The sequence below is a fragment of the Pseudonaja textilis genome, chromosome 3 (genome assembly GCF_049901715.1).
Source record: "Pseudonaja textilis isolate UNSWEBS1 chromosome 3, rPseTex1.2, whole genome shotgun sequence".
Lineage (NCBI taxonomy): Eukaryota > Metazoa > Chordata > Lepidosauria > Squamata > Elapidae > Pseudonaja > Pseudonaja textilis.
In genome coordinates, this window is record NC_141992.1 from 23,088,312 (window position 1) to 23,116,145 (window position 27,834).

The 27,834-nt window shown below is 36.2% G+C and overlaps 1 protein-coding gene across 5 annotated transcripts in view; it reads left to right on the forward strand.

Annotated features, from left to right (window-relative positions):
* SULF2 (sulfatase 2) overlaps nt 1-27,834 on the forward strand; it is a 265,704-nt gene that overhangs the window by 92,762 nt on the left and 145,108 nt on the right. For 3 of the 5 annotated variants that reach the window (XM_087929026.1, XM_087929027.1, XM_087929021.1), the window contains 2 exons: nt 2,652-2,735; nt 15,161-15,312. The exons of 1 other annotated variant lie outside the window; for it this stretch is intronic. The gene's annotated coding sequence lies outside the window, so the exon portion shown is untranslated. The remainder of the gene's footprint in view (nt 1-2,651; nt 2,736-15,160; nt 15,313-27,834) is intronic. One more of the 5 variants, XM_087929023.1, reaches the window with a different exon arrangement.

Below are 27,834 nucleotides of genomic sequence, written 5' to 3' on the forward strand. Positions count from 1 at the left end.
AAAAGTTTTGAATTTTAGAACTATATAAGATTATTTCTAGCATATTAAAATATTATTTTTGCATATGATGACATTGTGTGCTTCCTTGTTTGAATCTATGAAAAATGTCATTTGCTGTTTAACAAACATTGATTTTGATGGATATGTCTTTCCTACTACCGGCATTAGTACATTAAAAGCTGCATAATAATTTAATACATCCATTCTTCACTATAAAAATGACTCCTATTTAAAAATGACAATTTTAACGTGATACAATTAGAGAAGAATTGGTTGTGTAGCAGTTTATATTCTGTACTATCGATGTAGGCATTGTAATAAATAATGGTTTCCTGCCATTACCTAGCCTAGTAAGATAAGTTCCAAATATATTTAAATGATTATTTCTGAATATAATGAAACAGAAATAAAATCTTACCTTCCACCATAATGTTGTATGCAAGAGATTTAAGAATTCTAGTACAACAGATGTTAGGCTTTATAGGATATAAGGAATAAGATTTCCATAGACAGAATAGCAAAATAATAAAAATAATTTCCAAAAGTCTTGTTTTATCCATTCAGAAACATAACAATGGGCACAGGTAACATATCTAAGATAGCATTCATTACCAATCATATTTTCCAATCACATTTTTTCAAATCACATTAAAAAAAAATCTATAGCTCCATAATGAATCCCTATGTTTTGACTATAGAAATTACTGGGTTCAGTTCCTGGCATTTCTACATAGAGTTGAAAAACATCTTCCTGAAATCCTGAAAAGTTGCTACTATTCAATGTGGACAGTCCTGAGCTAGCTGGATTTAAGTAGTTTTCTATTATCCCTCTGACTGTAGTTTCTATTAATCAACGTTATTATCAGATATACTAATAAGAGATGTTTCAGTTACTTTAAAATAATTCCAAATTATATTCCTGCTTAGCTTCAATAATTGGAACAACTATTTACTCTTGGCTGTTACCTAGTGCAATCCCAATATGATAACCTAATATGTGAGCCATTTATTGCTCCATCAGCAGATGTTTGGGTTACTCATATGGTTGATATATAATTTGTATTCTGTGAAAATTCCAACTTTATTTCTGATATATTTGAATGCAGGTATATTTTCCAGTGTTTTCTCCTCCCCTTTGGTAGGTTCCAAAAGACTTAAAAAGCAATAAAAACATAAAACAATTTCCCAATATCAGTGTCACTCATTAGATGAATTTAAACTAAGAGTCTATATAATTTATCAATAGAAGTGGTGTGGTTGCCTAGCATTTTTCTAATATATATTTTAAAGGTGGCTGGTGTAATAGAAAGCCATAATAGCTATCCTAGTTTGATAGGCCTGTAGGGTATTATAAATAGTAGGTTTAACAACTGTTATAACAGATGTAAAGCTTGCCACTAATTTCAAGAGTTAACTAAAAATATTTCCTTTCACATGATTAAATATGTATGCCTTATACCTCATGGAAAGCAAAGTATCTCCAGGGTATTTCTATTGAAATAACTTTTTTACTTCAGCTACAGGTAAGTCCTCGTCTTACAACAGTTCATTTAGTGACCATTCTAAGTTACAATAGCACTGAAAAAAGTGACTGTTTTTACATACTTATGACCCTTGCAGCATCCCCATGGTCACGTGATCAAAATTCGGATGCTAGGCAACTGGTTCATATTTGTGACAGTTGCAGTGTCCAGAAGTCATGTGATCACCTTTAAGCAATCTTTTGACAATGAAGTCAATTGGGGAAGCCGGGTTCACTGATTACTAACTTAACAACTGCAACGATTCACTTAACAAATGCAGCAAGAAAAGTCATAAAATGTGGCAAAACTCGCTTAACAAATGTCTCACTTAGCAACAGAAATTTTGGGTTCAATTGTGGTCATAAGTCAAGGACTATCTGTATTTTCTTTTCCCATGATCAAATGAACACCAGAGTATCTTCTCCTTTTATCTTCAAATCCTTCCCTTTTTCTTTGGCTATTTCTTAGATCTTTTATCAAGCACATATGCTTTGTATTTTCAATTAATCTATATAGAAATGCAGTTAATACTTAGTACTTAACAGTGTTAGGTAGGAGAGAAAACCAGATGGACTTTCTTCCTTAAAAGCACCAAAAGTTTTCCTGAAAAAGTAAATGTGTGGGGCAGCTACCCCACATTTAGAAGTATCTTTGCAAAAGAACAAAAAGTCAAAAGAGAAATAGTTGAGAGCAAAGATGCCAAATACCTTCTGTCAGTGCTTCATATCTTTCATAGCAACCCCATTAGGAACAGCAAGCCTTGGTCATTTTATGAGAGCACCCATCATGTATTTCAGGTTTCAAGGGTGCTCACTATTCCAAATTGGATGGGATTTCTGTATTTAATGTGATAGGCAAGAGCTATCTAGAATGAAACATAGCTCTTTCTGAGTGCCAGTTGACGAAATTGGGACTAAAGCTTGCAAATTGCTGTGCCCATTTCTAACTCTTTACTTTCCCCAAATTTTAGGTGATTGGTATTTGGTTGTATTGATTTATTAAGGCATACGCAGTCATAAACCAAAAGAATTATATTGAGTTATTTGCTCAGCAGAAAACACTTTATGTTGTATTTTTTTATGCTTTCCGATTAGAACTGAAACATGGGCATTTTTGCATGTCTTGCAGTAGGAGAGCATATCAGCCAGAGACAGTGAGCCTATCTGAACATTCACAGTGAAGATGTATGGTAGTCCATTCAATGTGACAGAGGTAAGCCACCTTTGTAACTCATCTAGGTCATGTGTGATTAATGCTAAAGAAAATAAGGTCACCCTCCATGGAAGGTGTAAAATTTGTATTGTTGCCTACTAAAGATTGAATTTCACATTGAAAAGTAATGTTGGGCAATCTGAGGGTACCATGAAGCCCACAAGATTTTTTTTTTATGGATCTGCAAACCTTGTACAGACAGCAACCAAAAAATTGGCAGCAATTCCTGCCAATTTAATAAAAATGGTCAAAGCCCTAAAATAGGATTAAGAGAGCTTAAAAGGTATAGCAGAATAGGTCCATATTCAAGACATAAATTAAATATATGGCCTCCACTTATACATCTGTGAAATGGATCTTGTGCGCTTAGTATAATTTGCCCCAATCCACGGTGCCTCACCCTTCCTAAAACTCATAAATGTATTCCCCAGCCACTGAAAGTGAAGCTTCAGATAGTTCTAACCTACTCTCTATATAGCTTTTAAGACTTCTCAGAAATTCAGAATAGCTCAGTTTTCCCAATAAAGATTTTTGGGTGTGTGTGAGACCACTATAACAAAAATTCTCTTTATATCTTCTTTCCCACAACCACAGTTAATCTACAAGCCCTTAATGCACATTTATAAAAGAAAATGATAAAGGAGTCTGTTGCTTCTGCCACTTCACAGTCCTAGCATAATCAGACCCTGACAGCAACAAGGAAGTTTTCCCAAACAAGGATAAGTTTGTCTTCCAATTTGACCAACCAGGTGGCTCACATGGTAAGACACTGGCCTTGCGCACCGCTAAGCTTGGCGGTTCAATTCCTGTGAGCAAATAAACTGTGCAGGGACAAGAAAGGAGCCTCCCCTGAATGCCTACTGGCATTCAGGTGTCCTGCGGGTAAAGATAACACCGCCTGAAAAAAATCATTTCACAGAGGCAGGCAGCCACCTCGGTGATCCCTGGCTAACACATACCATACGCCAAATAAATAAATAATCCTAGGAGAAGCCAAGCTTTCCAGCCAACTGTGCCAAATCTCCCACTGCCCTGAAGACAAAATGATCAGAGAATCCACCAGAAGGGCAAGTGAGTTTCACATTATGGCTGTAGACAATGTTATTAAAAATTATGAGTGCCTCAAATTTTCAGCTCCAAACTGAATCAGGGAAGAGTTGCACAGACCTAATGACTAACAAGTTAGCCACAGCGAAGACATAAATAGTATGTTTACACACTGATTCAGTATCTTGATCATTTTAAACTTCAGTGAGTTGTCCTTGATTTTTGTCCACCATATGAACCCACCCTTTCTGGCTTATAAAATATGATTTAGGGATTAGCATATTGGGCTAACCCAAATTTGTGTTTACTTTATAAACCCTTAAGAAATATGTCATGGCTTACCCAGGCTGTGTGAAAACAGTTTGCTCACTATTACTGTTTTTATTCGGATTGTCATCCTGCATATGCTTCTAATGTCCTCCCAAATCAGAAAAGAAGATACTTGTTAGGAAATATATAACCACTGTTTTAATCTCACTATAATAAAGTGCAATATTGGGCTTGTTAAATACATATTTTTGGTTATAACAGTTCAAACATTTTAGAAAGAAATTTGAATGATATATCCAATAATACAGTTTTCAAATAGAAGAATTTTGCATCTATTTAACAGATTTAACAGATAATCAGAGTTGGAAGGGACCTTGCAGGTCATCTAGTCCAACCCCCCACCCAAGCGGGAGACCCTACACCATTTCTGACAAATGGCAGTCCAATCTCTTCTTGAAAGTCTCAAGTGATGGCGCTCCCACAACTTCTGAGGGCAAGCAGTTCCATTGGTTGATTGTTCTCACTGTCAGAAAGTTTCTCCTTATTTCCAGGTTAAATCTCTCCTTGTTCAGTTTCCATCCATTATTCCTTGTCTGGCCTACAGGCACTTTAGAAAATAGCTTGACCCCTTCCTCTTTGTGGCAGCCCCTCAAATATTGGCAGACTGCTATCATGTATCCCCTGGTCCTTATCTTTACTAGACTAGCCAAGCCCAGTTCCTGTAACCGTTCTTCATATGTTTTACTCTCCAGTCCCCTAATCATCCTGGTTGCTCTGCTCTGTACTTTTTCTAGAGTCTCAACATTTTTTTTATAATGTGGTAAACAAAACTGGATGCAGTACTCCAGTTTATTTTGTTTCTTAAATAACTGATTCTAGGGATACAAATAGAAATTGTAACGAAGCATTTTGAATAGAAAGAAGTTAAAAGCTGTTTTCACATTACTGCAAAACGTTGCCCTCCCAGTTGTTCCTGCATAGTTGTTAGGAAAGCAGTTCAAGAAGAGCCAGTAACCATTCCACTGAGCTTATTCAGAATCAATCACCTGGCAAATTGCAATTCACCACAAAGCTTGGTGACTAAAATGAAATTATTTACAGCACCAGCTGCTGCATGTCAAAACATTGTGAATTCCTTTTTTTTAGTTCAGAGTGGCTGGACTGTGGGATAGGTAGGATTTAGATCTCCTAAAGTTAGCTTTCATGCAGTGCCCAGACTAAATATTCTGTTTGTTTATTTGTTTTTTTTTAAAAATAAAGCCATTGTTTTCTAAACAGCATGCTAATGGGTAGTTTATTTTTAGTTTGTTTTGAAACATAGTTTTACACTTTTGATATATACTACTGGTGTCCTGGTCCTTTGTGGAGCCTTCCCCACCCTTCTGCAGCACACATACACACACACACACACACACACACACACACACACACACACCGCTCCTTATCTGGGACTTCCTTTGATTAACAACCCACAATTTTAATCCTAGTCTTCTGGTTGCCATATTCTCCCCTAATATGGCAACCAGAAGCCTAAGGTTATAATCTCTAAATAATACAATCACGTAACATCTTGCTTTACAACTATTTGGTTTAGCAATGGAAATTCTGTTCCAGTTGTGGCCATAAGTTGAAGACTGCCTAAACTCAGTTGTTTATTTTGCATAACTCTGCTTTCCCCCTTCCTTAAATTACTGGATTTTTCATTGTTAGGAAGGTGTGGTCTCTGTAAATCCTTTTTTTTTTTTTACAGTTAACTGTCAGAGCTCCAATAAATGCAGTTGCTCTGTTTTCATTTCTAGCAATGGGTTACCTTCAATATCATGACTTCTTTGCCAAGGACAATAATTGATATCAATTACAGATGATGTCTATAAACTTAGAATTGGTTTGTTTACTTTCTGGGGCCTTGAGTGTATGATCCTCTGGGTCTGAGTGGCATGGGTTACATGTGTAGTCTGAGTATTTTTAAGGGACATAAATTGCAGCAATTCAAATGAGCGCGGGGGGCGGGGGGGGGGGAGAAAAATGCATTATTAATTCACCTAGTCATTGATGGCTACAAACAGCCTACAAGAGATATAATGTCAATATCCAAGCACCCAAAGTGATGTAGTGTGTGGGATAACCTCTGATGGCATTCACAGTCTCAAATCACTAAAGATATAGGCATTGACACACAACACCGTGATTCTGCAGGTGATGTTAAACTTGCTCCAACATAGTAACAATGTGGTTAATTGGAATTTATTTTAAATGACTAATTCCAGGGAATGGAGCAGCATAATTGATGACCTCTTCAGGATGTTCAGGATGAAATATAGAGAAGCATAGGTACTGTAATGGACTGTGAGAATAACTTTGGGACACAGGAGGAGATTCTGCAATTTAGACAATAGTCAGTCAAGAGATACTTCTTCCCAGAGAAGGCATGGGAGTGGAGAAAGCATCTCACAAAGGACCCTCCCTATTTTTCTGGAAAATAAAAGTAAGGGAGGAGAGAAGTGCTTTCAAACTTGTAAGAGTCTGTTACTGTAACATTACATTACAAGTAGTGTTAGTACTCATGCTTTTGGTTCTTTGGACTACCTTGAAGGGCTGACAGATGCTTGTGAAAATAACCAACTACATGCTCTACCAAATGCAAACAGGAAAGGAATATTTGTCTCCACCATCTCTATAGTGGCTTAAAACACTACAGAGTTTTAATATTCCCCACAGATTGCAGAACCAATGTCATTTTTCCTATATGGAGAAAATCTCAGTACACCAGCTGTCCAGTTTAAGTGCTTGTGCCAAAATAAATCGTATTTAAGTGATGTGACCATTTTTTTCTACATCGGGGTGTCAAACTCAAGACCCGTGGGCCGGATCTGGGGCCCACCTGGAAACAGTAAAGAACCTGCTTGCGGTGCCACTACCAGCAAAAATGGAGACCATTTTCAGCCATCATGGCCTCCTGTAGCCCTCCTGAGCTCTGTTTTCTCTGGCAGAGGGCTGCAGGAGGCCATTACAGCTGAAAACAGGGTGCGGGGTACAGCCCCCCAGTTCCATTTTTGCTGACAGAGGGCTATCAAAACAAACTAAAAAGAAAAGAAAAGGAAAAATGTTTCCCCTTTTGCAGGCAAGAGAGCATGCAAGAAGGGACAGGAAAGGAGAAAGGGAAAGAGGAAAGAGGAAAGATAAAGAAAAAGAAGGAATGATGAGAAGACAGCAAGGAATGAAAAATAGGGAAAGAGAGAAAGGAAGAAGAAAGGAGAATGAAGAGGGAAGGAAAAAGAAGGGATGAGGGAAGGAAAATATAATGAGATTGAGAGAGGTTCTCAGGGAAGTCCTGCCTTAGCACTTGGCCACCACAGGTCCCCCCAACATGAGTCCTGTGTCACACCCACCATGGCCATGCCCACCATAGCCAACTCCTGGCCCTCTGAGGTAAAACACAACCTTGATGTGGCTCTCAATGAAATCAAGTTTTATACCTCTGTTCTACATAAATTTCAGACTGATAGAAATCAATACAGTATACTATGTGTCTTGCAAACATGGGTGCAGAAGACTTTTGGGACTTGAAACTTTACGGATATTGTTGAGAAGGTAGTGTGGTAGTCAAATTGCCATAAAAGTTTTCTGAGTCTTGCTTTTGATTTCAAAATACATTTTATCACAAAGTCCTAACTTTTCTTTTGGAACTTAACAGGAAACAAGAAGCATGACTAAGTTCCATTTGCACAGCAATCCTTCCTTCATATGAAAAAATGGCCAAAGATCTTATCCCAGAACTATAAAGTAGAAATTCAGTTGTTTTCTGACCTAAATCTCTGTGCATATCAAACTTCAAGAGTTCTTTTGTAGACTATCCTCCCTTTTTCCTCCCTTCCATAAATAACCTTCTTCAATGTATTTTGGAGATCAGAACAGCTCTGTTAATTCAGAAATCCAACAGTATTTCTGTGTAGCTATTCCATAGCTGAAATCAGGCATACTCTCTGTGTCCAGAATTCTTGTTACCATTGCATATTTTAATAGTGTTCCAACTAATTAATTGTATCCTATTACTCAATTGCAATGCAGAACAAGGAACAGCTGGTCATATTCACACACGTTCACTTTCTGAAGTATCCCATGAAAAAAGAATTTATTTAAGACTGAAGTTAAGGAACAGTTTATTTATGTCTATATTTCACTAGTGATAGTTAACCCTCTGGACTGAATTATTAAACCTTCTGGACTGAACAATTATTAAATTATTATGAAACATACTCCATGATTGCTATTTAAATGGTCTCTAATTTCTGTAGCTCTTCTAAAGTTAAATGAGGTAGTTGCAATTCACAATTTCATATAAAGAATCCTTCGGTGTTTCTGTAACTCATGGTAGCAAAACATGCTTAGAATTGTATTAGGGAAAAATAAACCATGATAATTGGAAACTGAACAAAAAAAACTTCCTTTCTGTTAGTTGCTTCTCAAGGTCTTCTATGATATCTATTGCATCAATATATTTATTGTTAAGGAATTCTCCTTCTAGCTTCCTGGTATTTCAGCCTAGCAGTGGGAAGTAAAACCAAGAAAGGGGTTGTTACCTGTCAGTTATATTTTTATAAAAATCCGTTTGAGAATATAATGTATAAAGAATGAATTCTGACAGTTGGAATTATGAAGATTTTCTGCAGTCTTCTGGCATTTGATATTCCACCAGGCTTGATCCACAGAAAGAATAAATAAAATGCAGAAGAATAACACAAAAAGACCAATGTACCCAGCACTTGTAATTCAATTCTATTTGAATAGAGATCCCTATAACCTATGTGAAATGTTTTATCTTCTAGGAGGAACAGTTTAGATTATTGCCAGACTTCATTGCAGCAAAGCAATAAATCTCAACTCTAGACATTTTATTCTGTTATCGGGAATTTGTATACAGCACAAGCTCAGAGATACAACATGGCCACGTAAACTGTTCATACAAAATGTATACTATAAACAGAGTTTAGTTTTCCTTTCATTAGGAAAAATGCTATGAAAGAACAGAAAATATGGGCATCCAGAAGAAACTATGATTATGTGATTTGCCACAGTGTTGCACAAATTATGTATGTACTTGCAACAGTTGTGCCATGATACCAATGACAAAGATTATTTGTATTATTTGTCCAATGATATAATTTGCCTTATTGTCCCTTTGCTCCCTTGAGGACATGCAGAATAGAAAATGTTAAGAAAATGCAATGGAAATGGAAAATTGATAATCAAGAATAGATACAGATGTTAAGAGTGTGCAAACCATGTCCAGTTTAAAACCATAAATTGATTCAAAACATTGTCCAATTCAGTCCATATGACCAAACTTTGAATCTGTCATTATTTGATTAGATTTTAAGTATTAAAGTGCACATATGCAGAAAGCACTTGAAACTGAATATTTCAACATGCCTAATATTTGATGACCTATAAAGCTTGAGTCATAGCTGTAACTTAAAAATGAGAAATTCTTCCTGTTGATTACAAAATACATAGTTAATTCTGTTTCTGACAAGTCTTATTTCCAGTATCTCTTCTGCCTCCAGATTTTCCAGAGTTCCTGGTATTTGTTGTTTAGAGATGTTAAGAATTCAGTTCTAGTAGCAAAGATTCTTCCCAGTTTGCCCTCTATTCCATCCTATTTTCCCCTTAAATATAGCTATGTGGATGTGGGAAAAATTCATTTCATTAATCCTAGCTCATTAATTATTTATTATTATGTGTAACTTAGTTATTGTAATACCAACTAGTCAAACAAGCCAATTTTATAAACTGTAGCTTTATATTTATTTGTTTTCTCTAAATTTTGTTAAGATTAAGCACAATTTATATAAGATGAATTAACAAAGAAATGTATGGATATACATTCTGATCTCTTGAACAGTAGCAAAGAAATTCCAAAGTTCTTTACAGGTAGGTAGGTAGGTAGTACATAGTTCCTTATGCATATTTTTCAATGATATATTGGAATTCTTTTTTATTTAAAAAAAATATTGCTTTAAAAACTTTTTATTTTATTTTTTAAAAACAGAAGAGATAGCCAAGTAGAACAATAGAAAATAATATGAAAAGCAAATATAAGATTGAGCAGAAAGTAAATGTGCTAGTTAGTGATCCTATGCTGCGTTAGGTCTCTTTATATATCTGCGGGGTTGTTAATTCCAGAATAGTCCAAAGTCAATGAAGGGGAGCAGTTTACCTCCTGAAATAACAGATGGGGCCATCTTTAATGGAAATTTACCCAACGCAAATGGTGATCAATGGGTCAGAGTGGTGGAAGATGAAAGGCTTTAACAGCCAGAGCAGCTGATAGCCTGACTGACAGAGAGAAAAAAGAAATGCCTCCATCTGCATAAGGCCCTCCTTTATTCTAAAATGAGGTAGAAGTATAATGAGGGGTATGTGTGTGTGTGTGTGTGTGTGTGTGTGTGTGTGTGTGTGTGTGTGTGATGTATATTTGCCTTTTGGTTTAAGTATAAATAAAGTTTAAGCTTGGAAGAAATAATTTGCAGTGCAATTCAGTAAAATTTGTAGTTCTCATTTAATAAGCTTTAATGTACTTCTAACTAGAACAATTTTTTAAAATCCAAAAGAGCTCTTTTTCAACTGAGACTCTCATCAAATCCCATGGACCCATACCATAGGACACCTCTGTTCCCAATAGTATTCACTTATTTGACCTTGATTTCTTTTTCGAGCACCTTATTTACAATCCTATGAATATTAAACCAAAATGGTATCACCATGGAATAAGTCCAAAACATATAATACAAAATGACTTTTAGTGTATTATACCTCAATACACAGAGGTTGAAAATCTACTTCTTCTACACTGGTATCTGGTGTACTTGAAAAACAGTTTTATTTTAAGATAACAAAATACTAATTTAACATTTTTTTAGGTTCTAATCTATTGATTTATTAAAACAAGACATTATGGCTCATTATTCTAAATTACCTGCAAATTACCCATTATCTATCTTAATACAACTTTTCAACTGCAAATAAAAATTAACTGTACATTTAAGCTTCAAAGACTTTTAAAAATATGAATAATTTCACAGGCAGCTAATGAATCAGCTCAATTGTACATTCAGGAAATGCAATTGATTAAGAATGAGATGATTTAAAGTATAATTGTCTTTTTGCCCATTAACTAAAAAAATGTTTGCCATTATATTGATCCTTAAATGTTGCAGCTGAAAGTAATGGATCTGTTGTGTCAAAGAGTACATTTTTGTGTTTTGAATCTGCTACCAAATTATTTTGTTTTCTTGATAAAAGATTTGGGTAAAAAATGTTCTTTTTTCCCATTTTTATTACAACTTAGTATTTTTATCCTAATCAATTTTGGTTGAATTAATTTGGGTTGCACCTTTTAGCCCACTATTAAATCATCATTTAAAATTTTCATATTAACAAAATCGAAGTGTGTCTCTGAGAGATAGTATAGTATGCTACCACTCACTAGGTTGGTTCACTCATGCATACTCATGTGTCATGTACTAAATAGTTTTTAAATGTCCAGATTTAAATTTATGACATATGGCTCTAGGTAAGGGCAGTTTTTCCACTGACCATATTGAAATTGGTAAATTTGATATTCCTAATAGGCTGGTGGCTGTTAGGTTCCAACTACATTGTAAAGTATGACATTCCTAGCAGAGTAATATATGTATGTACTGTTATCTAAATATATATGATGTACTCATATAATACATTTATAGCAGAGTTGAGTCTCAGGGATTCAAGGCTTATTGCATTACAATATCACATATACTTACAATTCAAAATTATAAAAACTTAAGACAATTATAATAAAACATCAAAGTGTGATAAAATCAAAATCATAAAAACACCGTAACAAGGATTATTATGATTATGCTTAATAAAATTAGTAAGTATCCAAAACTTGCAAGTTAGTGTTATAGTCCAGTTAGAAATAAGAGTGGTGAAAGTGGTAAACTAGGAGTAGAGAGCTCCAGGTTCTCGTCTCCTGTCCTCCTCCATTAGATTCGGAAGCTAGCTTATTGATTTTTGATTTCTCTCAGCCTAACTTGCTTCAGGCTCTGCAACACACTGGGTGAAAAACAAAACCATTTGTTGCTTTGTGCTTTGACAGTTTTGCAGTGAAAATGAGGAAAATTCCTTGGGGGAAAAAATGGATCATCTAATGAAGCAGGAGAAATGCTAAGAACAACTGCACAAAGATATAAGTGCATACAAAATAATGCTGCTATACTATAGTGTATAGTATATTACATGCTACTACCTTATAGCTGTATATAGTATACTACTATACTTTTTAAGACAACACTTTTTGTTCAAATAGAGGGCATACTTAAAATTAATTAGTATCAGATCTTTATTAGTATTATCATTTGATCGAGAGATGGTCTTGAAAGCCATTACCAGAGGGGAGGATTTCTTGAGCCCTGGAAAACGAGATGAGGGAAGACTGCCTGGATCCCCTGTGACTCCCTGGGTTTAAGGGAGGAGGGGAAAAAAACAGACTCAAATTTGTAAGATTCTGTTATTATCTCAAAATTTTGTTCTAGTCTTCTTGTTGAGTCCATTTTCTGATTTGTATATCCTTGAAATCTTGAAAATCATGTAATAGGGAAAAATGAAGGAGTTTTTGTAATCTGAGATTACAAAATAAGAGTAAGAGATAATTTTGTAAACATACTTAACATTTGTTGCAAAGGAAATCTAAAGCTTCTTTTTATCTTTTCTTTCAGCACTTTTTTGTCTTTTTCCTTTCCTTTTTCCTTTGTTTTCTTTGTTCTTTATTAGTTTGTATTTTAATGTTCTCTTTAATAATTTTAATAAAATGTATTTTAAAATTGACATTTCTAAACTTGCAAAGTTGAAATATAATTTCACAAAACGTTCAGAGTGGTAGTATCTTCAGTTAATTATTTTTAACTGTAGCCCTAAATCCAAAATTATTATTATGAATCAATTGGATACCTATGCATCTATTTAGGAAATATTGGTGAATTAGCTTAGAATCATTGAATCTAAAAGGTAAAGGGCCTTTTGGCACAGTGCAGTAATCCAATTCAAAATATTCCAAACAGATAGTATCAAGTATTTAATAGTGTCCAAAAGTGATTATTTTCCAAACTCTAATAGAGTTCTCTTTATCAAGATTAAGCTGAAATGAATAACTGTACAAAAATTCTAGCAAGCAAACTATTTTCAATTTAGATCTAATATATATTGGTACACAAGGCAGAGTCTTGCTTGTTGAGGTAATTCCCCATTAGGAGAATGAGCGCACACAAGGAGATGTAGTGAGAGTAGTGAAGAATAACACATACATAGCACACAGCCACACTGTATAGTAAAATGTAGGTTTTTACTTCCAGTAAAATGGTTAAGCAAAGTTCAACAAACAGTCTAAGTCATTGATGGTTAAAGCAGTCAATTTTCAATCCAGGGATAATCCAATAACAAAGTCCAGTATCAAAAACAGTTCAGTAACAGACTTACATCAAATCTAAGACTAATGATGATCAGTAACAGTCAATAGGGAAATGCAGGAAAGGCAACACTCTCAGCAACAAGAGAACAGAACAGACCAGGTTTCTGGCTCCATTTTATGGCTGTTTGAGGAACCACACCCAATTACAATTTTAGCATTCCCTTAAAGAGACAGTATTAAAATGTCTATCCTGGTTTATATATTTTCCAACCCAACTGTTAGGTGACTTACATTCCTAACATTGCTGACCCTTTTCTTATAGCTTTTTTCATTGTAAACCGCTCAGAGTAACTTAGGTGAGACGGGCAGTGTAGAAATGTGATGGATGGATGAATGAAGGACTGAAGGAATGAAGGAATGAATGATACACTGGAGAAGAAGAGTCTGAGTTTGTTACATAATGATAATCTGAAAAACAACTTTCTCTTCAGTCTCAGACCCTATATTTTTTCTTTACTACTCTTGGGAAAGCCTTGTTGAACATAAATCCCCCATTCCCATAGAACAGCCTTTTAAATTGTATCCAAAATCTATTGATGACTAATGTGGAATCTGCAACAGAGATGATAATCTGTTGAAGTTTCTCTCATTTATCAGTAGGAAGGCTGCCAGTTTTAGACACTAATTTGGAGGCAGCTGCATCTATAGCACATGGCAGTATTTCAAATGTGAATTGATAAAGGCATGTATGAGTGACTTCAGCCAAGGAATCCTACCTTATCTGGCAAACCCAGTGCAGCTGAACAAAGGCTGTCCTCGTCATGACCTCCACCTGCTGCCAGACGGAAGTTGAAAATACAGAACAAACCTCAGATCATGCAATGCTCCTTCAGAGGACATGCAACCTTGCCTGAGCTACTTAGAGTTTAACATGGAGCCTGCTGGTTTCTGGCTAAACAGCCACTTCAACTTGCTAGGTTTCAGCTTGAGCACACTTCCCTCTTCATTCTCCTTTCTTCTTCCTTCCCTTTTCTTCTTTTTCCTTCCTTGCTCTCTTCCCGTCTTTTCTTCTTATTCTTTGTCTTTCCTATTTCCCTTTCTCTTTTCCTGTCCCTTCTTGGATGCTCAAATGCAAAAGGGGAAATGTTTCTCCTTTTGTTTTTAGTTTGTTTTGCTAGCCCTCTGCCAGTGAAAATGGTGCCCCTGAGCTCCGTTTTCACAGGCAGAGAGGGCTGCAAGAGGCCATCATGGCTGAAAACAGAGCCTGGGAAGGCCGTGCACAACTTTCCCAAACTCCATTTTTGCTGGCAGAGGCACTGCAGACCAGTCCATCGCTGTTTCCAGGGTGGCCCCATGAGCCAGATCTAAGCACCCCTCAGGCTGAATCCGACTTGCGGGTCTTGAGTTTGACACCCCTCCCCTATACCATTTCAGACAAATGATTGTCCAATCTCTTAAAAACCTCTAGTGTTGGAGCACCCACATCTCTGAAGCAAGTCATTTCACTGATTAATTGTTTTAACTGTCAGGAAATTTCTCCTTGATTCTAGGTTGGTTCTCTCCTTGATTTTTAAAATTTTGTCCTTGTTTCTTTTATAATTCTGTCACTTTCTTGATTTATTTTATCAAGTTCATTTTTAATGTCATATCTGTATTGTAGGTAATCAGTTATCGCACCAAATTTCGTGTCATCTGGAATTTGATCCACATTCTTTCTACTGCTACAAGTTATTATTAAAAAATAGTGACGAGTAGAAGACTCAGAATTGAACTGTGTGGAGCTTGATCCAGTACCATCTCCATATGTTGGAGGTACGTTCAAAATGCAACTTTGGTTACTGTCATATGATAATGTTCTATTGTCCCGTTTTAAAAAAAAATGTACATATTTTAATTAATTAATTAATCTATAATGAATATGAAAAGCACATTAATATGTAACATTAATTTAGTCTTTGAAGAATAGTCTCTTTTGCATTTAAAAATAAATTTAAATAGATTTTAAATCAACATATGCCTTGACCACTCATGTGAAGAAACTATAGGTTTTATTAACTAGCCTTGCCCTTAGTACTTATATATGTAATGTCAGGTTTCCAAGTGATGAAATCCATTTTAAAAGAAAAGAACAAAGTCCATCTTCAAAAAGATTTCTTTTATTTAGGAAAGCATCAAATTGGCAAAGTCCATGGTACTTCCAGATCTAACCCGGAATTACCCCACAATATTAGAAGTTAGAAACAACCCCCAAAAGTCACATTCTCCAATAGAAGTAATTCAGTGTTGTTTGATGTCATAAATCTCCACCTCCAGGAGCCCAAGCACAGACAGCTCATTTCTCCCAGGAAGGAAGATCACCTAGCCAAAACACTCTCTTTATCTCCACTCCTCCCCCCTTAGGAATGTGTCAAGCCCGAAACCCTTCCCCCCATGACTGCCACAGAGAAAGTAAGAAAAAGAATATATACTAAGACGAGCTAAAACTAAATTATGTCAATTTTGGGCTTGACATATTAGCTATGTGAGGAAATGTATCCGCATTCTTACTGTGCAAGAAAAATATTAGCCCATTAGTCCTAAATGAATTGGCACAGAAGAATTCTATTCTTCTAACTGGTATTCTTTGCTACTGAATGGAATTTGGAAGCATAGCATTATGGTGCCTTTCTTGTGAAATAAACCCTCAGAGAAGGGCTTTTGTTCCTATTGGTAGATATTAACACATCTCCCCAATTCTATTAACTATTGTTATGGTGCTTAATATGAAGAATCATGACTTTTCTCTTTTCTATCTGTTACTTCTAAGACTGATGTGGAAATTTTGAACATGTGTCCAAAGTCAATGTTAGAATAGGGATGGGCAACCACTGGATAAGAGCTCCTCGTTATTTGTTGGATACCTGAACCTATGAAAATTCAGGCATAGTTTTTAGTACATTTTCAGTTCTGATATTTAACGTTCCAAATCAGGCATGTCCAACCTTAACAACTTTAATATTTGTGGACTTCAATTCCCGAAATTCCCCAGCCAGCATGGGAATTAAAGTTCACAAGTCTTAAAGTTGCTGAGGTTGGATACCCTTATACTAAACTGTTTGAAATCAGATTATGTGAACTAATACATGCAAATAAGGTTAGTCTTACTATAGACCTCAGGCCACCGCTTGCTGTCCAGAAACAAGAATAATGGGCACAAAACAAAATGTTTTTTAATAATAACTCTCCTTCTGGTTTCTTCTGGAAAGTAAGACATGGTCAAGAGCTGTCTTTAAATAGAGCCACAGTAGCACAGTGGTTAGAGTGCAATACTGCAGACTATTTCTGCTGCCTGCCAGCTGCCTACAATTTGGCAGTTCAAATCTCACCAGGCTCAAGGTTGACTCAGGCTTCCATCTTCCGACTGGGTAAAATGAGGGCCCAGATTGTTGGGGACAATATACAGCTTAGAGGGGGCTGTAAAGCACTATAAAGTGATATATAAGTCTAAGTGCTATTGCTATTAAAGCTTTTGTATTTTGGTTTTTGCTTTGTTGGGGTTTTACTTGCTAGCTTTAAACTGTTGTTGTTTTCAGCTGAGTTTGGAGTTTTAATTCTGTTTGTGTTTTATCTGTAATGTTTCTATTTATGAATTTCATTTTTCTAAACTGTTGTGAGAAGACTGCCTTGAAAAGTGGCATAGGAAGTCTCTGAAATTTGTAAGATTAAGAAAATTTTTTTAAAAAGGTGCCTTCCAACTTCAGCCTGAAGTGGCGTTGCCCATCTGCCTGGGGATTTTGCCATTTCCATCAGCTGGCTGTATCATATCAAAGTCATATTATAGTTGCAGATTTGTAATATATTAGCAAAAAGGCTTATTGTATAAATATGAATTGACATGTTGTGTGTTTATTATCTTGTTGCTCAGTAACCTAAAAATCTTCTGTACAGCATTATTTGCTAAGCACTTTTATCTTTTTATTACAGATTTTCACTCCCACAGAGGCTGACATACCTCTTTCTACTTGCTTTGCTTTTAATATGGGAATTGTGTCAAAAATATTTTCTTCTGCTGTATAATTTTCAGGCAGATTCTGCCAAAATGTCTGGCTTTAATCTCTAGGAGGAGACATCAGGGTAGGCCAGGGGAAATAACATGAATTTCCTCCTTTAGAGTAGTTCTGGCATAGACAACTATTTGACAGGTGATTACTTTGGGCTATGAACACCTGATTGTTAACAGCATCAGTGGAGGCTTATTACCTCAATCCTTACTTCATTTTGCTCAATCTAGTGTAATTTTTCTACTATGGCTTTTTTTGGTGTTTTTTATAGTGTACTTTAAACTTAAACCTGTAAAAGATCAGGTGAAGTTTCTATCTGTAAAATTAAAATTTCCCTCCTGAAAATAGAGTTCACATTCAGGATAGCCAGATTTTCAGGAAAAAAAATCACAACCAAAAATCTTATATGAAAGATAACTTTCTATAACATCTTCTACTGTCAGTTGTTGAACATTTAAAGCAGGGGTGTCAAACTAGCGGCCACGGGCCGGATGCATTATACAGCTCTGGGAATGGGCAAAACATCACATGATAGCAATGTGACATGGCGAGTTTGACACCCGTGATTTAGAGAGTGTAGAATTATTAAACAAATATTGACTCAAAAACAATATTGGACTTTATTGTCCAGCCTATTATCTTTCACCTGTGTTAGACTTCAACTCCCAGTATTTCATATGGCCATGTTATATAAATAAACTGCTCCTATGCAATCTAATTATATTAATAATATATTACTGGAACATCACACTGCTGTAACACCACTCATTTTATTCCCAGGAAATAAATATAAATATATAAATATATTTCCAATGACTACGTTGAAAATGACATTTAAACGTGAACAGGTACAAATGCTTACTGTCTTTTGGTTGTCTAGAAAAATAATCTTTGAAGATGGCTAAGAATAGTCCTATCAATCATCCCCTTATAATCCAGCATTGTACTTCTCACAAAGTAGGATGCCTCTGATGTGCTCAGAAATATGTATGTATGTATGTGTGTGTGTGTGTATTCCTCGACTTACAACGGTTCATTTAATGACCATTCAAAGTTACAACGGCATTGAAAAAAGTGACTTCCAACCATTTTTCATAGTTACATTTATAGCATCCCCATGATCACGTGATTAAAATTTTGACTCTTATTTATGACCATTGCTGTGTCCCAAGGTCACGTGGTCACCTTTTGCAATTTTTTGACAAGCAAAGTCAATGGGGAAGCCATATTCACTTAAACAACCCGGTTGTCAACTTACTTAACAACTGCAATGATTCACTTAACAACTGTGCCAAGAAAGGTCATAAAATGGGGCAACAGAACTTCACAGAAATTCTGGGCTCAATTGTGGTCATAAGTTGAGGACTGTGTGTGTGTGTGTATGCATGCACGTACCTGTGTATATACACGCACATAGCATTGTTTCTCTGTAACTGGTATTTTGAATCGTGCTTATTCCACAAATCTTTGAATTATTACGACTTGCTCTCAAAAATGGATTCAATATCTTTTAAAACCATGCAAGTTAGTGATCAATACCACAAGTTTGTAGTATCAAATATTATAGGATTCCTTGTACATGTTCTGGATTTCTTTCCAGTAGGTTTTATTGAGTTTTGTTCCTTGAGTTTTGTGAAGGTGCATTTATTCAGTTGAACTTAATTATTGGATGTTTCCAATGTTGACTTGTGTGTTTTTCTTTTAGCTAAAAATATAAATGTACAGTATAGTTTTCCTTATTCCCAGAAATATTATTTCAAATAATGGGCAAGTCTCATGGGCAGTATCTATTTTAATTTGCAATTTTCTATAACCATCTCTGTAGGCTCTTAATTCCATTCCATCAAATCGTTCTTTAGCTTTCATTTCTTCAAGGTTTGCAACATTCTTTTCTCATCCCCTTATTTCACCTATAGCATGTCACTTTTGATTAAGCAGTCATAAAGCCGGTTTCCCCAGCTTTTAAAAGGTAAAAGTCAAAAATCAATAATCTGCTGGTCCTCCCTGAGCACAGTAGCAGTCAGAGGTAAATGAATGATTAAACATGATGAATAACGGTGTGATGGAAGACACAAAGTAGGAGAAAGTGCTCACTTTAGCCTAAACTCTGAGATTTATTGCTGACTCCTACAAATAATGGAATCATCAATCTTCCAAGGACTAAAAAAGGTATCCACTGTAGTAACTTTTAAAAGAATTGAAAGAAATCTTACCACCTTATCCTTGATAGTTGTCATTATCTATTGAAAAGGTATTAACTTGCTGTGAAAAGAGGACGTTCACATACGAACAATATTTTTTATAAATAACAGGTAGCTTTAGTTAAATTCACCACTGTTGTGATTGATTGTGTCTTACGAAACATAAGACAAAAGTTTGATTTCTGAAAAGTGGGATAGAAAAAGTAATCCAATGAACTGACATACATACATACATACATACATGCATGCATGCATACATACATACATATAAAATCTTTAATATATATTAACTCATATAAAATCAGTTCTCAATAAATTTAGTTTGGAATGAGAAAATGATATATAGATAATTAATGATATGCAAAAAATAATCTTTGGAAGAAAAGAATAATCACCAATTGAATTGTTTGACACTGATCAAAGAAAATTATCCATGCTTAACCATTTAAGCTACTCCAGTCTTATAGCTTGACTCGAAGCCAGGTTAAGGTCCTGGTTGTTCTGAAACATTTCAGTACAGGTAGTCCTCACACCATAACTGAGCCCAAAATTTCTGTTGCTAAATGAGACAGTTGTTAATTGAATTTTACTCATTTTATGACCATTCTTGTCACAGTTGTTATGTGAATCACTGCAGTTGTTAAGTTAGCAATATGGTGGTTAAGTGAATCTGGCTTTCCCATTGACTTTGCTTGTCAGAAGGTAACAAAAGGTGATCACATGACCTCTGGACACTGCAACCATCATAAATATAAACCAGTTACCAAGTGTCCTAATTATGATCATGTGACCATGAGGGATGCTACAATGGCTGTAAGTGTGAAAAGCAGCCATAAGTCATTTTTTTCAGTGCTTTCACTTCAAAAGGTCACTAAATGAACTGTTTTATGTTGAGGGCTACCTATAACAGCTTTTTTTTTCAATTGTACATTGCTTTCCAGGCTGTAAAAAAGATGCTATTAATGTCCTTTTTCATTCCTGTAAATTATAAATTTCTAGATCACGGATGTCAAACTTGATTGTGTCATGTGACAAATTGCGACTTTTTTGCTTTTGTGGAGCCGGCGTGGCCTGCATGCGATGCATCCGGCCCGCGGGCTACCAGTTTGACACCCCTGGTCTAGATGGAGGTGACTTGGCTGTTTAGTAAGAAGTAACTGCTGCTTGTCCATCAGGACTCTCTCTGTTACGACCTGAATTGTTTCTTGACAGGCAAGCGCTACCTTGCCTGCAAAAATGACAATTTGTGGTTTTCCTTGATTACTCTTTGAGCTAGATCAACTGGTATAAACCATGGCTTGGAAGGGGGAAAAGCAGGGGGACCTGGATGAACTACTGATTTACACCCTCATCACTATCTGGCTAAACTACTGCTATGTCCTTTACATGGAGCTGCCCTTAAAAGATTGCTTGAATACTGCAATTGGTACAGAACCCAATAGCTTGCGTGTGCTTACTGGCTCCCATCAGTGCACACATATAACATAAATTCTACAGGTCTTGCACTGGTTACTGTTTGGTTTCCATGTATTATTTAAGATGTTGGTATTGACCCATAAAACCTTTTATGGCTTGACATCTGGGTAATTACAAGGCCATCTGCTCCAAGTAGTATTGGTCAGAAGTATTAGAAAGAAAGAAATTACTTATCCTACTTTTTCAAGAGTTTCAGGTACTAAGGCTATAAGGTACTCCTCCTATGCCAATGCTCTATGAAATTCCTCTTGAATTCCATAAATTTCTGTATTCCTCTTGTAACAGATACCATAAACTGTTTGACTGTCCTGTTTATGCTCTTAACAGGGTAGGGTGCTGTGATTTTAGAGTATAACATAGAAAAATGTATCTGTTTTTAAATCAGATTTAATCATCTTTTTTGTTTTATTTTTTAAATAAACAAAATACATCATGAATACAAGGTATAGAAGGCTGGTCGAAGGGAGAGGTTCATTTAAATTAGCAGTTTTTTCACACCTAAAGCAGTACCACATGGCTCTTCATATCTCTCATCTCTACAGAATAATTATGTCCAGTATCTAAAATTAATTGCAACACTGAGTAAATTTATATAAAGAGGAATAAGCAATACATATTACACTTGTTGGAAGACAATACTATATAATTTTTTTGTTCTACTGAAGATGCATAAAGCACAGACTATAATTAAATATTAGCCTACCATCAGATAAATGAAAAATCCACTTAATGATATAAATTCTGCTTCTTGGTACTACATATTTAATTCTTTAGCTGATCTCTTATGAAGGAATCTAAAAACTGAGAGTTAATTAAAAGGGGGAGGTTGCCATTTAAAGGACAATGTCAAGTAAAGAAGACATGAAACTATGTTGTAATTTTGTGTGTGTGTGTGTGTGTGTGTGAGTGAACATATATGTAGAGACAGAAAGTGCAGCAAAGGGTCTCCATTTCTTCTGATCTTAAGTAATAAAAATAGTTCGTTCATTCATTCACTCACTCACTCATTGTATGCCTGTCATGATCAAGGAGGCTCTTGGTGGCTTATAATACAGTATATCTATAAACAGTATAATAAAATTCCCACAGTGTACTAAATAAAAATCATAGATAAAAATCAAACCAGTGGTATAAAATACATAGATAAAATTAATATAATATAACTAATCAGTCATTAATATATAAACAATTACAGAAAAATAGTAAAATTAATGTCAATACTTCATATCAAAAGCACTCTGAAATAATGCCATTTATAAATGCCAACAATATGGAAATCGGAAAATTTCTATGAGGGAGGCAGGGAAGGAAGGAAGGAAGAAAGGAAGGAAGGAAGGAAGACTAATGATAAGAATTCTCTAAAAATGGTTATCATTTTTTTTTTTTTGACATTCTGGATCCTATAATGGCTGCAGTGCTGAGGTCAGGGAAGGGAAGTGGCAATGATCTTGAGAGTCACCTTAGCTGCATTGGCTGTGCTCTATAGAGCTAATGAGCTGTTAATGCCAGTGGGTGAAATTGACCCTATGGACATGTGAACCTGCGAACCGATACTTAGAATCCTTTTCTATGTTCTTAGGCTTTTTTTGCTGGTGATAGGAATGTCTCTTTTCCTCTGCTGTTTGTGCTAGGGCTGTGATGGTGACCCTATGACACACGTGCTGGAAGTGGCACACAGAACCATTTCTGCTGGCACGTGAGCTTTTGCCCCAGATCAGGTCCAATGCGCATGCGTGCACGCTTCCCACCAGCCAGCTTATTGTTGGGCATCTGCCATGCATGCATGGGGTTGGGCACGCATGGGAGGCATGCACGCATGTTCAAAGGCAAGGGGCATGCATGGGGGATCACACACATGTGCAGGGGGTGGGCGGTCGCATGTGCATTGCATATGCAGGCACGCATGCGAGCACACGCACACACATGCACTTTTAGCACACGACGACAAAAATGTTAGCCATTACTGTGCTAGGGAATTTCAGTCTTCATGTCCTGGATTTGTGGTCTGGGACTGCTTAGGAATTCCTGTCTGTGATAACTGTGGACCAGTCACAAGTAATCATAGGCTGAACCTACACAGATGGATCTATGCTAGGTCTTGTGTTTGTCTCTGAGCAGTTGTCATGTAATCTGATAATTAAAGACATTGTTCTGGGTCCTTTGCCATGAACAGGTCATTTTCTGATCCATATGATTTTTTTCACCACCCAAGACCTCTTTGTTGGATGGGTGGACTAATTAACATAATTGTCCTAGGAGAGCAGCTGTGTTGAACAATTTGACAACCCAGGAGGTGATCAGAGCACTTGACAAGTTTGCTCCTGTGTAACCATCTCTCTTGGCCAATCTTGACATCTTCCTTAGGTTACTGAGATGAAGCAAGAAAACTAAGACCTGGAATACTGGTGGATGAAGGTGAAGAGTAAACTTGACTAATTATTAGGTAAGAGAAGGAATATATTTGAGCCTGTCAATAAGGACAGCAAACTTTCAGTATTTGTCCATTTAGGATGGAGTTATCTTCCAGCATTCTTGTTTAAGATAACCCACTAATTTGTGGGAGAAATGAGCAGAAAGATGTCAGCAGAATGCTATGATATGTATTGCTGATAAAGTCAAATTGATTGGAGTCCTACCTCTTCACAGGTCAGATTTGAATGGTTACTGTCTTGTACTGTGGAATGGATTTATTTCAGCTTGTGAACTCTCATAAAGTGGATAAGGTGCTATCTAATGTAACATCCATTATTAATGACTTAGATCCACGCCCTTCCTGGCTGACTTGGGCAGCTGAGGGACTAAATTGCTGGATCTAGAAAAGTGGGCAATGATTTTTTGAAGGGGGGAGTTATACCAGAAGTCTTTGATGAATTGGTAGTATATCTTATTAAGAAGCCTTTTTGAATCTACCTATAACGGAATTTTACTATTTTATCTTATAACTTCCTTTTTTGGGAAGGTTTTTAAGAAGGTCATGGAATTTCAGTTCCAGATAAGCCATAGTGGCTTATCTGGACCCCTTTCAGTTAGAGTTAGGCCTGGGTCTCAGATTAAACATTTATTTAGTTTTATTTATTTATTTTATCAAGCGATTGTAAGATAACAGGTATAAGTATAAACATAGTTATGAATACATGAAATACATATAAGAAATATATGTAAGATACATATAGGATACATCTAAGAAAAATAAAAAGAAACAATAAGACAGGGACGATAGTGTCATACCCCTGGTGGAGTCTGACTCTGAGTAAGAGGAGGAACAGCCAACAGGAAGTGGGAGTGTGGCTCCAGAGGTGGTGGAGGAGGCTGCGGAAGGGCAGAGGCTGTCTGAGCAGTCAGAGGAGGATCTAGGCCCATCCCCTATCCATCCTAGGTCACGCAGGAAGGAGAGGATCAGGGAAAAGCGAGGTCTACTCAAGAGGAGATTACCATGATCCTCCTTGTGGCTTGCAGGTGGGAGCTATGGATACAAGTTTTCAACTACGTAGTTAGAATTGCTGGAGTCAATTAGAGTTAGGTTGCTGGAGTCAACCTTGAAAAAGGCTTATCTTTCCCATGGACTTTTCTTGGTTATTTTCCTGGAGTTTATAATTAGTTATCTTGGCTTGCTTCGGAACTCTCATCAATGCGGTTTGTTTTGGATTTCTGTTTGCCTCATTATTTACTTTTGTGATTTTAAACTGTGCCTAATAAAACAGTGAAGTTAAGTTGAAGGCTTTACTGGACTTTAATATATGTTTTGGGTTTTGGGTTATTTTGTGAGATTACGGGTCTTCACAGGTAGGCACGTTGGGTGCTTTGAAGGATGACCTTTGTTGAGACTTCTCAATGGAAGTTCTTTGACTTTTCCGTAGTATTGACCATGAGGAGCATTTACTATGGTGTTGCTCTTTCTTAGGAGGGTGACAAGGGATTAAAATTGTGAGATGAGGTACTCAATAACCACCAGCAAGTGGACATTCATTGGTTGATAATTGTCTATAACGAAAGGGCAAAACCTGATTGGCTGATGGTTCTCTGAGACTTCTATAGCCTTAGAAATATGTAAGCGTTCCTATGTTCATAATATCCTGATGCCCAATTGATCTGAAAATAGGCACTGGAACAACTAATCATATTATCATATGAAATCCCTGTAATGTAGTTGCTTCATTGACAAGTAGTACTGCTGAAAAAAAATGAACACATTAGTTTCTTACAATAATGTTCCTATAAATGCATTGTGACACAATACTAAAGAATAATAATATTGATGCTGTCACAGACTGTGCTATGGAAATGCATGCCTTTTAGCTAAAATCTTCTGGCTCAATTTTGTCTATGAACCATCTGTTGTTACTAGCTAGTTTCCATGCTGTTCTGACATTTTCGTTCTTTTTTTAATGCATTAAGATCACATATATTTAATTTTTTACATACCTCATAGCTAAAAATGGAAAATTTCACATGCATATTTTATAGCAAAATGCTTTGTCACAAAAATTTACTCTTGTTTTTTTTTTAATCTTACCATTCTTTATTTTCCTAACAGCTGAAACTACTTAGGCTCTCTTGTTCATTTCTAAGAAGGTAAGAGTGGATGCTTCTTCCAGAATCTAGAAAAAAGTCCATTATTTATTTGCATGTATTTATTTAAGTTATGCACATTTGAATAGCCCCACTGAGAAGCATTAACGATTGAACTAAAGAAAACTGGTTAGTCAGGTGGTAATATAGCCTAACTACAGCGTGTATTTTTAAAAAGCATTCAGAAGTAAGTGCTTTCCTTCTCCCTGGAGCCAGAATGTACAAGAATTTTGAGAACATGCCAAACTGTGTTTTCATATTTTTGTTGTGCATCGTTTACTGAACCACTTGTGAAGCTGCTTTCTCAAATAATCCCAACTACCAGGAATTGTCTTTTACAGTTGATATTCTTTTTCCTTTCTTCCCTTTTCTTAAAAATATCTGCTGTGTGAGAAATTAGCCCAATTAGCCTCTCACATTAACTTCTTCTCTCTCATTTTTATTATTGTACTAGAGGAAGCATTGGGATCGTGAAGCAACACATGAAGAAAGACTTCCATATTATATAAACTTACAAAAGACATGCAAGCTCTTTATTACAAAATATTGTGGCAATTCTTAAGAATCCCTCATTAGGCACTGTAATAAACCTATGAATTTTGAATTTTAACTTTGGCACAGCAGTGTGTGTGTGTGTGTGTGTGTGTTTGTGTGTAAAGTCCTTGTGTAAACAACATGATGGAGGCTTGGGTTCAACCTGGCGCCACCTCTGTATGTAATAGGATCAATTTGCATGTCTGTAGTCTGCTCCTTGATTCTAACTATGATCATAACCCATATACAGCTTGAACACTGGTTATGTTTTCTCTCTTCTCTTTTTATTTATTTTTTTTAAAATCATGCCTTCCCATGGTCACATGACTGCACTTCAGGTACTTGACAACATGGCTGCATTTATGGATGCTTGCAGTGTCCCATGCAGTGTCACATGACCACATTTTACGATAGTTTTGCTGAAAATCACCATTTTCAAGTTTTTTGGGTAAAACTGCACCATAGTAAGCAATAGATTTGCTTAACTGCCATGGCATTCGCACTTAAGATCAAGGTTCACTTAAAGGCCATCACAAAAATATCCTAAAATTTAAATGGTTTTATAACCATTAGGACTTTGATTTGTAATATGTAGAGTCCGCTATTGTTGTAATCCGAGGACTAACTGTAAAGATATTGATATAATATGGATTATTTTTTCCGATAGCAGCACTTTTTGTTTATTTTATTTTTTTATGACAAATATGATTTCTGAAGTGGCTTCCATTTAATACTGCATGCTTGGCTACGTTATTTTTATGTTATAAACAAACAGTGAGACTTCAAGAGTGTGAAGATATTGAGCCATCTATACAAACATATATTTCCTCCTTCTAGTCCAATCCCCCGCCCAAGTGGGAGACCCTACACCATTTCTGACGAATGGCAGTCCAATCTCTTCTTGAAAGTCTCAAGTGATGGCGCTCCCACAACTTCCGAGGGCAAGCTGTTCCATTGGTTGACTGTTCTCACTATCAGAAAGCTTCTCCTTATTTCCAGGTTAAATCTCCTTGTTCAGTTTACATTCATTATTCCTTGTCTGGCCTATAGGAGCTTTAGAAAATAGCTTGACCCCCTCCTCCCTGTAGCAGCCCCTCAAATATTGGCAGACTGCTATCTTGTCTCCCCTGTTCCTTCTCTTTACTAGACTAGCCAAGCCCAGTTCCTGTAACCGTTCTTTATTTGTTTTAATCTCCAGTCCCCTAATCCTGGTTGCTCTATTCTGTACTTTTTCTAGAGTCTCAACATCTTTTTTATAATGTGGTGACCAAAACTGGATGCAGTACTCTAGGTGTGGTCTTTCTAAGGCTTTGTAGAGTGATATTAGTACTTCAGTTGATCTCGATTGTATCCCTCTGTTAATGCAATTTAGGATTGCATTAGCTTTTTTGGCTGCTGCTGCACACTGTTGGCTCATATTTAGCTGGTTGTCCTTGATTAGTTTCCATTGTTGCTTGACTTTCTTTCTGGTGCTTTGGAAAATAAGTTGAGCCCCTCTTCTTTGTGGCAAATAC